Consider the following 12153-nt stretch of genomic DNA (forward strand, 5'->3'; position numbering starts at 1 on the left):
CTTTTGAGATATCTGAAGAATTGTTTCCATCTCCTAAGAGATAACAATACTAGTGAGAGACAAAAGGTTCTCTCATTGTGGTATTGTTGCAATTCCTTTATCCCTCTTCCCCAAGTTTAGTGCCTTTATATTTAGTTTGGATGGAAAAACACCATCCTCTGGAACGTCAAATTAATTTTATAAAACTTAAATTTAATCTGTAGTTACAACTTGCAGATTTCTTTTAGCAAAGCTAAAATAATTAAATATTCACAAGAAGCTTTATTTTACAACTTACAATTCAAATTTGGGATTCAGTCAGCTTACTGGGCCCTGATATAATTATGGTAAAACACAAAATTGAAGAAATTAGAAATTACACATCCTTTGCCAAAAACGACTCTTTCTGACAGTGTGGTACAGTGGGAAAAACACAGTACCAAGAGTTCTGTCTCGGCCAACAATCGATTAGGGAGTTGGAGTAAAATGTCTGGCTTCACAGCTATAGTCTACTAATCTATACAACAAAAGTATTGGATAAAATTATTTTTCAGGTCCTTTCCAGCTTTAAAATTCAATTATTTCATATTTCATGATATATATGTATATATGTATACATGCACACATGTATGTATGTATATGTATAGACATGTATATATGTCACATTCAGTCTATAAAGAGGAATTTTTACTTATTCTAATAGGAGAGGGAGGAAATAAGCATTTTCATAGCACCTACCTTCTAGGCACTGTGCTAAACACTTTACAATTATTATCTAATTTGATACTCACAATACCCTGTGAGGTAGGTACTATTATTATGATCCCCACTCTACAGTTGAGGAAACTGAAGCACAGTGAGGTCAAGTGATTTGCCCAAGGCCACACAGCTGCTAGATGTCTGAGGCCAAATTTGAACTCAGGTCTGACTCTAGGCTCAGCTTTCTACCTACTGAGCCACTAGCTATCTCATTACACTCAACACAATAGTGATATTGTTGCTTAATTTGGGGGTGTGAATGGGGAAGGGAAATGCCTCTTTTAGAAGTACCTTTACAGTAAGTTTATTAATAATGCAAGAAAAATCAGCCTCATTATTTTATAATCACAACTAAATGATATTGCTCAATATGATCAATGATCTTATTAACCAGACTTGACTTGTCTGATTTCCATAAAGATCTTATCGAGAAGCCTCTCAGTTTTCTTGTATACATTCAACCTCATAAGAACAGCTCACCTTACAAATGCTTTTTGGTAATTTGCAAAAATCAAAACCACCCCAGAGGACAATTTGCTGCCACTGATCATGCTGAAAATTATATCCCACATGCTCTAAAGGCAATTACCAAAGAAAAATTCTGAATGTGTTTTGAGTAACACCAGCATTATTGGAACAACTAAGAGCAGAGCCTCTTAAGGTGATCAATCTGAAGGATACAAGACTTATTTGGATGTTTTGATTGGTTATTTTTTTAAAGACACATTACATTATGGTCACACCTTATAGAACATACACATTTTCTTCATTTTCATACTTCTGTATTCCTTTCCAAAGGGAATATTACACAGCACAATATTCCCATTTCTTTCTATTCATGAATACAGGAAAAAATGAAAGACTTAAAATAAGTAAGTTTTCTGGGTCAGGAGCTTATTTAATAAAAAAAAGAATAGCATCATCTTATTTTTTTTTTTAGGCAATTGGGGTTATCATCTTCTTAGTGATTGTTTTTAGTCATCAAAAATTCCAAATGACTATGGGATAAAGCAAGAGAGAAGGCATACTTACCCAGTCTGTCATATTTCAGGATACATGACTTATATGCAGCAAAGGTCTCTTTACAAGACCATGTCAATGAAACAGTTTTTTTTCTAAATTCTCCCGGGAACTTTTTATTCTGTAGCAGATAATTTTAAACTTCTGTACAACAGTGATCTATCTGCACATGTATTTCGCTGGTCATAAGCATCACTTAGCAGATTTTGCCCTCCACTAAATGTTATTAAAAAACAAGAAAGAGGAACAAGAACCAAAGCAATAATGTGCAAACATAGGGCATCATCCAAATGCAGAAGAATGCGCTCATAACAGGTTAGCACTCCTTCATGTTATCAAAACTGTCCCCAAAGCCTGATGAAATCCTGACCTCTGCAACCTTGTCTGATAACCCTCACAAAACCTTTCATCCAGAAGCCTGAAGGCAGGGAAGGAATTAACAGATATAGTTTAATTTAAAACAACCCATGACAATGCAAACAGGACAATGGATAACCTATTTTAAATTGAAAGAGTGTTAAGCAAGATTTCCATAAAGACCTCAGCCAGAAGCCTCTCAGTTTTCTTGTATACATTCAACCGGATGTGAACAGCTCACCTTACACACCAAAGTCAGCATATTTCTGTCCTCAGGAAGATGGTACCCACATCCAAGCACCCCAACTCAATAATGAATCATGCTGCAGCAAGTAAACTCTCAACTGACTTCTCCTCTCTTCACTGTAGTTGCTGTCACTGGCTGTTTTCTCAATTAAATAGAGCCATTTGGTAATAAGGCCAAGGTCATGGGTTCAAATTCCCACAAAAGGCATATTTCTTAACTCCAATCACTCCTCTTGTAAATGGGTGTAGCTGCCCCTAAGGAGGAATGAATGTGTGAATGGAGAAAAGATAAATCTATCACCTCTCTGGAACAAAGTTACAGGTACCCTACCTAATCTGGAGAAGGAAATGCAAACCACCCTAGAGTCTTTGCCAAGAAAATCCCAAATGGGGTCACAAAAACCTCTCTCCCCGCCCCCACCTTCCCTATTACCATTGAGGGTAATATAATCCTCCCAGTCCCTCTGGATGGCATCCTAGGAGTCATCCTGGATTCTTCACTATCTCTCACTTCCCCCTCCCCCAAACCATACCCAAACTGTTACCAACGCCTGTTAATTTTACCTTTGTAACATCCCTCCTTCTCTCCTCTGACACTGCTACCACTCTAGTGCAGGCCTTCAACACCTCACTCCTGGATTACTGCAATGGCCTGCTGGTGGGTCTGCCTGCCTCAAGTCTCTCTCCACTCCAATCCATCCTCCACTCAGGCACTAACTTAAGGACATTCCAGGCAAGGGGGATAGGAAGCACATGAAGACAAGGGATAGAATGCCAAGTTTGTGGAACCATTGGGTCAGTTTGGCTAGAACATAGAATTCATGAGAGGAAATAATGTGCAACATCCTAGAAAGATAGGCTGGAGACAGAATGTGAAGGTCTTTAAATAGCAGGATGAAGAATTTGTATTTTATCTCAAGGGGCAATAGAGAGTCATTTGAGGGTTCTTGAATAGGGAGTCACACGGTCAAACCTGTGCTTTAGAAAGATTATTTTGTGTGGAGGATGATGTGAGCCAAGACCAGAAACTGGGAATCCAATTACGTGACTGTTGCAATAGTCCAGTCAAGAAGGGATGATGACTTGAACTAGGGTGGCAGCCATTTGAGTGGAAAGAAGATGAATTTGACACTGAACAAGACTTGGCAACTAATTAGACATAGGGATTGAGTAAGGGAGAAGCGTCAAGAGAGACTTTGAGGATGTAGACCTGAATGACTAGAAGGCTAATGGAAAATTCAACAGGAAAAGGGAAATTTAGAGATCAAAAATTTGATGCAACGATAATGAGTTCTAACTTCAGTATGTTAGATTTAAGATACCTATGAGAAATCCAGTTCGACACACCTAAAAGGTGGTTGGTATTGCAGGAATAGAGTTTAGGAAAGAAAATAGGGCTGAATACACACATCTAAGAGTTATCTGTGTACTTGAACTAAAAGATACTTCAAAAAAGACAACATACAAAATAATATAACTGAAGTTGTACCAATTCAGAATGAATGAAAAGAGAGGCCTCCAGGAGGCCTAATTATTGTATCTCATCAAAGAAAAAAAAAATGGTAAAATGCCTGCATGGTTCATGAAGTTTAATTATTTGGAACCAAACGCCTGTCTTCTCCTCTCAAAATAAAGAGCCTACAGTTGTTTTAGAGTTAATTATTACCTTTTCCTTCCTCAACACCTCCTTTACTTTTCTCTGTTTTTCACATAATTCACATGGTCCTTGAAAAAATATTTTTCCCTAGTTTCAAGTTTTTGTCCATTTTTCCAAGTCATATTTAAAGTGTCTATGATGCCCTACGAAGAACTCTTCGCCTCTATTTCTTTCTAAATACAACATTCAGATCAAGAACTTTCCCTGTCTTCCCTCTTCATACCCTTTATCATCTCTCATAGTCAAACTACTAAACAACCAAGAAAAATTTGGAGAGGGAGTAGGCTTGGTGTGGGTATATCCTCAAAATGCACTTCTACTAAGTATTTTCCAAAATACAAAAGAATCTTCAATGTTAACATCTGATTAATACTGTTTGCCTTTTCTGTTGGACCATTTAACCCATTCCCACCGTGTTGTTATATTTTATCTATTCCTCTTTTCAAAAGTCAACATTTATCAAGAGCCTAGAGGGTATGTGGTATGGCAGGCACTGAAGAACTGGGGAAACTAGACAGTGAAATAAATAAAACAAATAGTAAAATATGGTTCCTGACTCAGAGTTTACCTAATTGGGAAGACAAAATACTTATTCATACAATAAATATTTATCAAGTGTAAGTCACACAGTCATTACTTCAAAACAAATACAAAGCATCACACCAAGAGCAAAATTATATGACAAACAATAAATAAAACTAGTAGAAATAAAGTTTGTCAAAGAAAGTCCATCCCAAAGGAAATAATTAATGTTGATTATTTGGAGATGGGAAGAGGAGGAACCCTTTGGGAGAAATGAATAAAAAAGGAGAGGAAGAAATTTGAGAAAGCAAACAAAAATGGAGAAAGCAAAGAAATTGGTCTAGTTGGAGCACAGTCACTGCAGATATAGTTAGATAGGTACACACAGGAGGAGCAGTTGAGTTTTGGCTATTAAGAAAAGGAATTTAGATTTGATGACAGGCAATAATTATGAACCAAGTTTTTATCAGGGAAGTGACATTATAAAATCTTTTTGAAAGCTTAGGCAACACAATCCAAATGCACTAAGTATACTTATACACTATAACAGCACATTACAGTTCTCAATAACTTCATAATATTAATTATAGTGATACATGACTTTTTAAACACCTCAGATCTGGCTGTCACGTACAGGATATGCTAAGAAACAAATGCACAGACTGCCTGAATATACATACACTGAGCATGATTTTTTAAAGGAGGTAATTATTTTCCTTTAAAGTAGAGAGGAAACTGCAGTGAAATTTTACAAAGATGTTGTAAATGAAATGAATAGAAAAAAAAAATTTGGAAACTATAAGATGCTATAGTTATAAATACTAGATAATATTTCTAGACTTCATAAAATCAAGTACTATAAATCAAAACCTTTAAAAGTGGCACTTTTCTCCCACTTTTGAGCTATCCTTTTTTCCAATGTATCGCAGATGCTGTAGTTTCTGAAATTATATGAGATCTACATATTCTAAAGTATTTTCAAAAGTATACCCAATAACCATGCACATTGTCAGTTCTCTTGCCCTTATTCTCACTGTACTGAATCTAAAAATAAAAGGCAGAAAAGACACTGATGATGTAACCAGTCTGTCAAGCAGCTGCATAGTTAATTCTATTCAGCAGCTTTCTGGCTTTTTCCCTTTTCACAACAACAGTTTGAATATAAAACAATGGCAACACCTCTATTTTTTTTTAAGCTTCAAAAACGTGGCCAATGAATCCACTTGGGGAAAAAATGCATATTTCACTTTCCCCCTATATGAAATCCCATTAAGGATTTAAATTTCAATTCAACAAACATTTATTAAGCATGTAATGCAAGGTTCTGTGTTAGGTGCCAGGGATGAAAAGACAAAAGAACAAAACAAAACAAAAATCCAACGCAACCCTGAATAGTCCCTGTCCTAAAAGAGATTACATTTTACTGGGGAAGAGGGGGAGGGCAAACACAACCTGTACATACATAAGCAGATACAAAGTAATGTCAAAAGGAAGGGGGCACTAACAATTTCAGGGTGGGAAATCAGAAAAAGTTTCATGTATGAAGTTGTACCAAGATGTACTTTGAAGAAAGCTAGAGTAAGAGGCCCATGTAAGACAGAAGTGCACTATAGACACTGGAGACCAACTCTGCAATGCTGTGCGTTGGAAACAGCTTGCACGCCAGTGAGAATGGAAAAGTGTGTATGAAGGGGAAGAATAGGGAAATGAGAGAGGACAAGGTACGTGAATATAATGGATTATTACTGTGCTGTAAGATACAATAAACATGAAGATAGAGAAGCATGGAAAGATCTAAAATAATGCAAAGTGAAGTAAGCAGAGTCAGGAGAACAATATACATGATGACTACAAGAATGCAAATGTAAATAATAATAACCAGAAAATAATAAAAATATGTACTGTAAAACTATAAAGGCCAAGCTTGGCCTTGAATTTGAGCTATGAGAAGACATCTTTTCTCTTCCCTCATCCTTTGCAGAGATGAAGCACCAGAGATATAAAACATTATATATAACATTAGGGTTGTGGTTTTGTTTTTTTTAATATATATTGATTGGTTTTGCTGACTATTTTTTCTTCTTCCTCTTTTTCTATTTTAAATTCTTTGTTATAAGAGATAGCTCTTTCAAAGGGGATGGAGGTGGAGATTCAGGGAAAAAAATCTAGGCAACATAAAAGCAAAAGCTATCAATAAAAAAACTATTAAAAATAAGATATTTGAGCAATATTACTTCTTTATTATCCTTTTCCTTCCCTTTATAGAATGGGGAAAATGAAAGAAAAATCACAGAATTTTATAGCTGAAAAGGACCTTGGAAGATCATCTAGTTCAAATCCCTTCATTTTAAAGGTAAAAAAACTCAAGCTCCAAGCCATTGAATGGATTGCCAAGATGTCACAGCTAGTCAGTAGCAGAATAAATGAGGGAAATACAAGCAACTGTTCATCCTGAAGCCCTCTCTTTTTGATAAGAGTGCAAATAAAAAGCCACAAAGCCAAACAGTACATTAAAACCACCAAATCTGGGCAACCTTCTTCTCAATGTTTTAATCAAAAATAGTCACGATTATATAGTTTTCTGCCCATGAGAAGCCATGTTTACTCATTAATGAGTTGATTACTTCATAAAAAGGCAGACTTTAAGGCTTAACCATGCAGTAAAAGAACTTACTAAGTGAAGAATATGCATATTGTAAAACCAAAATAAGGGTGCAAAGCTACTAAATAGCTATAGCCAGAGCAACTACACAAACATGAGCATGTAAACACACATAGAGGAAGGCAAAAGGAAGCACTCTTTTTCAACCAAGTACCAAACATATAAAAAACATTTGAATACATCAGGAAGAATTTAGGTCAGCCTTAACTATAGCATGTAAGCACCAATCTGGGGGTATGGGAATGATTGTTTTATTAACGTCTTAGTATCATTCTAAGCATCTAATAGGAACTTACTAAATGCTTGTTGATTAACAAACTGACAACAAAACCTTCCTAATGCTCAGGGATTTTTAAGCACTGAGATAATTTATCAACCAAGGTTGAGGAATCTTGAACATATACCCACTTATCTTGAACAGTTCAGGCAAAGTTTCCCTGGAAGCAGCAGAATTGTTTGGATTCTAGAAATCTCTTCTAGTTCCGCGATTATTATGCTGCTCCTTGGGGAAACATTCATATAAAGAAATATATCAGAAAAGGTAGATATTGAAGTAACCTAAAACTAAAACACTTGAGAAAAATTTTAACGAAGATCATAGTTTTACAAGATTTGTGGAGTAATTCACAGTGAATTTTGCTACAATCTCAAATTTACCTTTTTAATTAGAGGAACCCAAATTATTGGGGTTTGATACTCTCCTGAGTATTTCAAAATTCATAACTTCAGGAAACTGGAGTGCATTCATCCAGGAAAAGCCACAGAACAATTTGCCTTCCTTGAGTAACTCTAAAGTTATTTTGTCTCCTGGACTTTTGGAGGAACTTCAGAGTCTATAAGGAACCAAGCTGATCTTCCATTTTCCTTTTAACAGTGGTCCAACTTAAAATGGACCATTTTCAAATGTTCCTATTTTCAAAACTAAGTTTGTACAGTCCTAATATTAAAACAAAATCTACCATTTAAACTTTACCATTCTTTACTCTTTCTGGTAACTTTATGTCAGAAGATTCTTTCAGTTTTCCACCGTAAAGTCTACTAATCATTGGTGCCAAAAGAAAGGAGAAGTTAATATTTCATAAGTCAATCAACTTATCTTTAGAATGAGCTTTTCCCACTTCATTTGAATATACTCTGGAAAATCACCTTTCAAACAAAATAATGAAGCTACCTAAATTCCTTGAGGGTGTGGACCAAATTAACCTTCTTTGTTATCTCCCATAAAATGCCTGGAACATAATAGACCCACAGATATTTGTTGAGTGACCTAACTGAAGATCTGAGTTATCCATTTTCATAATTCTGTTTCTGGTTAAGAACTCTTCTTTGCTCTAATGTTATAGATTAAAAGCACCAATTCTTGGACTATATTTTTTCTTATCAATTAAGGGAAAAATCAGTGCCATATAGGTGCCAGAGAAATCATAAACATTATGTAACACTAAATAATGTGAAAATTACCTATTGTAAAATTAAAAGATTTGACTAGATTTAGAATTAGTTGTTTATAAATAGGTATAATGATACTTTTCCAATAACCCCAGTGAAGTGACTACTTCCCAGTGGGGATCTAATTTGACAAGAGAAGGGATTCTGTATGTCCAGCACCAAGTACAGTGTCTTGCATATGGTAGGTACCTAATTTGTTCAACTTTATTTAAATGCAGCATTCTGTGATAGAAAAGATACTGTATTTGGAATTAAAGGAATTTGGAATTAAGAGTTTTGAAGCAGCTCTGCCACTTAAGAGCTGTGTGATCTTGAACAAGTGATTAAACCTATGGGCCTCAGTTTCCTCATCTTTAAAAAGAAAGGATTGTACTAGATGGCCTCTAATGTTCTTTTCAGCTCTAAATCCACGATCCCATGATCTTGTGAATAATGTTGCTGAGCTATCATACTAATTACAGTGGCCTAAATTCTGAGAGTAGAGGATCATGTATTACAGGAGTGAGTTCTGGCACAGAGCTGGCTCCGGGCAAAATTTCAAAATGTTAGTTTTTGGCACCCTCTCATCAATGTCTAAACATTGATCATCAAAGTGTAGTGCTGAACAAATCCTTAGAGATTCCTCTAGCTCAGTCTTCTAATTTAATACAGGAAGAAAATGGTGGTAAAAAAACAAATTGGAGCAAGGTCTCACAATTAGTTCAGAACCAAAACTCAGGTGGCCAGATACTCTCTTCAATGACTGAGAGACTAAGGGATCATTTGCATTTTAAGATTCAAAGTTGGCTATTACCCAAATGAAAATCTAATTAATTGGTGATGTAAGGAATTGGTGGAAGAAGAGATATTTGTGGGAAGGAGCTCATTTGCAATACCTTTTGCATCTCCACATGCAGGTGATAGTCTTAATCCAAGGACCCTCCCTGAAGCAAAATTGATTTTATTTTATACACCGTCTTTGGCTAGCTTGCTGCCTCTAGTAACTTTCAGTTCTATCCTCAGTTAACATCAAGCTGTGAATATTAGGTTAAGAAGGGGGTGGGGGTGGGAAAGGGTGCTGCAGACACAGAGAGAAGTGGAACATAGAAATGATCTTTAAAATGGAGAAACATTCACATTTTGCTCCAGATATAAGCTACTTCGTAATTTGTTTGCAATAATATGGACCTAAATTGCATTGAAATCTTACCAAGATACCTCATCCTGGATCCTACTTGACCCTGGGTTGCAAAAGGTCCTATCAAGCTGGTAAAAACTTTGACTATGTTTCTTCCCCATGATCTCGGTCTGTTGTTCTTGGATCTGTCTAGCTAGGGGTACACAACTAAGAGGGCTGGGCACCCGAAGATTTTTTTTTAAATCCACAACAAGCCATTCAGCCATCTACGAAAGCTGGAAGGGTTGGGATTGGTGGAGGGGGTAAGTATACACATGAATGAAATCACAGACCTTTACGTAGGGAAGTTTATAATCCACAAGGAGGCTGAACCCATTCAGAGGCCAATAGTCCCTCAGTAGCTCCTTTCCGGGAAGAGGGAGGAGGGGTTTATAAAATAAATGACACATTTTCAATTGGTGGCATTAAGAGAGTGTAACAAAATGAAAGATCTGAGGCAGTTTGGAGAATGTTTAGGGGTGATCTGCCTCTCCACTTTCTTGCTTCCGTTCCGTTCTGAAATCAGATATCTAAAATAACTTAAGTTTTCCCACAGGAGGCAGAGGCTCTGGGAGTGAGGGGAGTGGCTTGTGCGTGAGACCTGTTGGTTAACTGGTTACTTTTAATCCTCGAACTGCTACCCCCCCCACACCTTCCCCCCCCTCCCCAAGGTTAAAATAGGGAGGGGGGTGGTAGCAAGAGAAAAACTGTTGTGAGCTGACCCTCGCAGCACTGCGAGGCAAGTGGCCCTAGGAAGACATATAACTTCTTGCACTAGCGCTTCAATTGCCATCACATGCCCGTACCCCCGCTGGGCAGAGAATAAAAGGAGGGGAGGCGGGAGAGCGCTTCCAGAGTCTGCCAGCAGCTCTTTCCTCTTTCGTGACCTGCTTGGCAAAGAGTCAGCCACCATTCGAGCCTCTGGTCCCCGGAAATCCCAGAGAGGCGTGTTTGAAACGGAAAATCTTCACTCCCCCACCCCCAGGACAATTTTGAAAACCCCTTTCCCATCAACACCGGCGCGCCAGTCAGAGTAACCCACCCACCGCCACCGCCTCTGCTGCTGCTGCTGCCTCCGCGCTCCTCCCGGGCCGAGGCCGGGGCCGGGGCCGGGGCCCGGGCAAACCGGCTGCTTCTGCTGCTGAGGTGGCAGGCTCCTCGGAAAGGAGCTCTCCGCCAGAGTCCCGGGTTTCTTCGGGAGCCCAAGCAAACGGCAGGGCGCTCCCCCCACTGCGGCGATGGAGCCCTCAGCCCGAGAAACGGATGCCCGGTGGTCACGAAAGCCCCCTCGCCTTTTTGCTCTCTCTCACGCGCGTGCATCCACATCCACATAGACATACATTACACATAGACATACATTACACATAAACACACAAGCCCAGCCTTTTAAACAACGGCTTCCCTTCCTTCTCCCGCCCCCGGAGTCACCACGGGGGCCCCCAGGCCAGGCGGCCTTCCGCAGGGCAGGGGAGAGCCAGAGGTCGGACCCGGGCTCTCTCCTCTCTATCCTTGGAGAAGAGATAGGCCTCCCACCTTGGAGAAAGGAGAGGCGAGAGATGCACCAAACCCGAAAAGTGAGCAACCCGCAGCAAGCCGGTCGGAGGGAGACAGACCTAGGGGGAACAGAGAAGGGGGCGGGGGCAGCGAACTGGGAGGTGGGATGGGGGCTGGGGGAAGAGCGAAACTTAGGAGCAAAACCTGGTGGGGGGAGGCGCACAAAAATTCCAAACCACAAGCACCGGCGCGCGCTCGCTTACCTCAGTCTACCTCCTGGCTTCAGGCGAGAGATGAAGGTGAACAGAGGAGGTGGAGGGTGCGAGCAGCTCGGGAAGAGGAGGGGCCGCTGGCTGAGGGGCTGCTGCCGCTGCCTCTAGAGCCGCCAAGGCTGCTGCGAACCCAGGCGGCTTTCATGAATGGAGCGCAGCCCTGGGCTAGGGCTCGCTAGCAATCAGGGAGCCCAGAGGTTCCCGCTGTCCCCTCCTCCTCGACCTCCTCCTCCTCCTCCTCCAGCTCCTCCCGCTCCTCCAGCTCAGCCCGGCCGCCGCAGGCACGTGATCCCTTAGCCTCCTCCTCTTCTTCCTCCTCCCCAGCTTCCCTCCGCCTTCTGCCACTGCGAGCTCAGTCGGTAGCTGTTGCTTTGCTAGGCGGCTTCTTTGCTTCTCGAGCCTCTCCTGTGACGTGCCACGAGCACCCCGGGGCTAATCAGTAAGCAGCCGAAGGCCCTGACTGCGTGAGACAGAGCGGGGCGGCTGCAGGAGCACGTTTTTGGCTTTTTTTTTCTTTTCTTGCTGCTGCTTATCTCTTGTGGGGCAGAGCCAGTTGGTGCCTGGCCTCCAGGCTCAGCAG

At 39.9% G+C, this 12153-nt stretch overlaps 1 protein-coding gene across 1 annotated transcript in view; it reads right to left on the bottom strand.

Moving 5' to 3' along the window:
- LPIN2 (lipin 2) overlaps positions 1 to 11818 on the bottom strand; it is a 106154-nt gene extending 94336 nt beyond the window's left edge. Inside the window, exon 1 of the mRNA XM_020970654.2 lies at positions 11565 to 11818. The gene's annotated coding sequence lies outside the window, so the exon portion shown is untranslated. The remainder of the gene's footprint in view (positions 1 to 11564) is intronic.
- Between the last annotated feature and the right edge of the window lie 335 nt (positions 11819 to 12153).

Source organism: Phascolarctos cinereus, unplaced genomic scaffold (genome assembly GCF_003287225.1).
Source record: "Phascolarctos cinereus isolate Bilbo 61053 unplaced genomic scaffold, phaCin_HiC Scaffold_4;HRSCAF=312, whole genome shotgun sequence".
Taxonomy (NCBI): Eukaryota; Metazoa; Chordata; class Mammalia; order Diprotodontia; family Phascolarctidae; genus Phascolarctos; species Phascolarctos cinereus.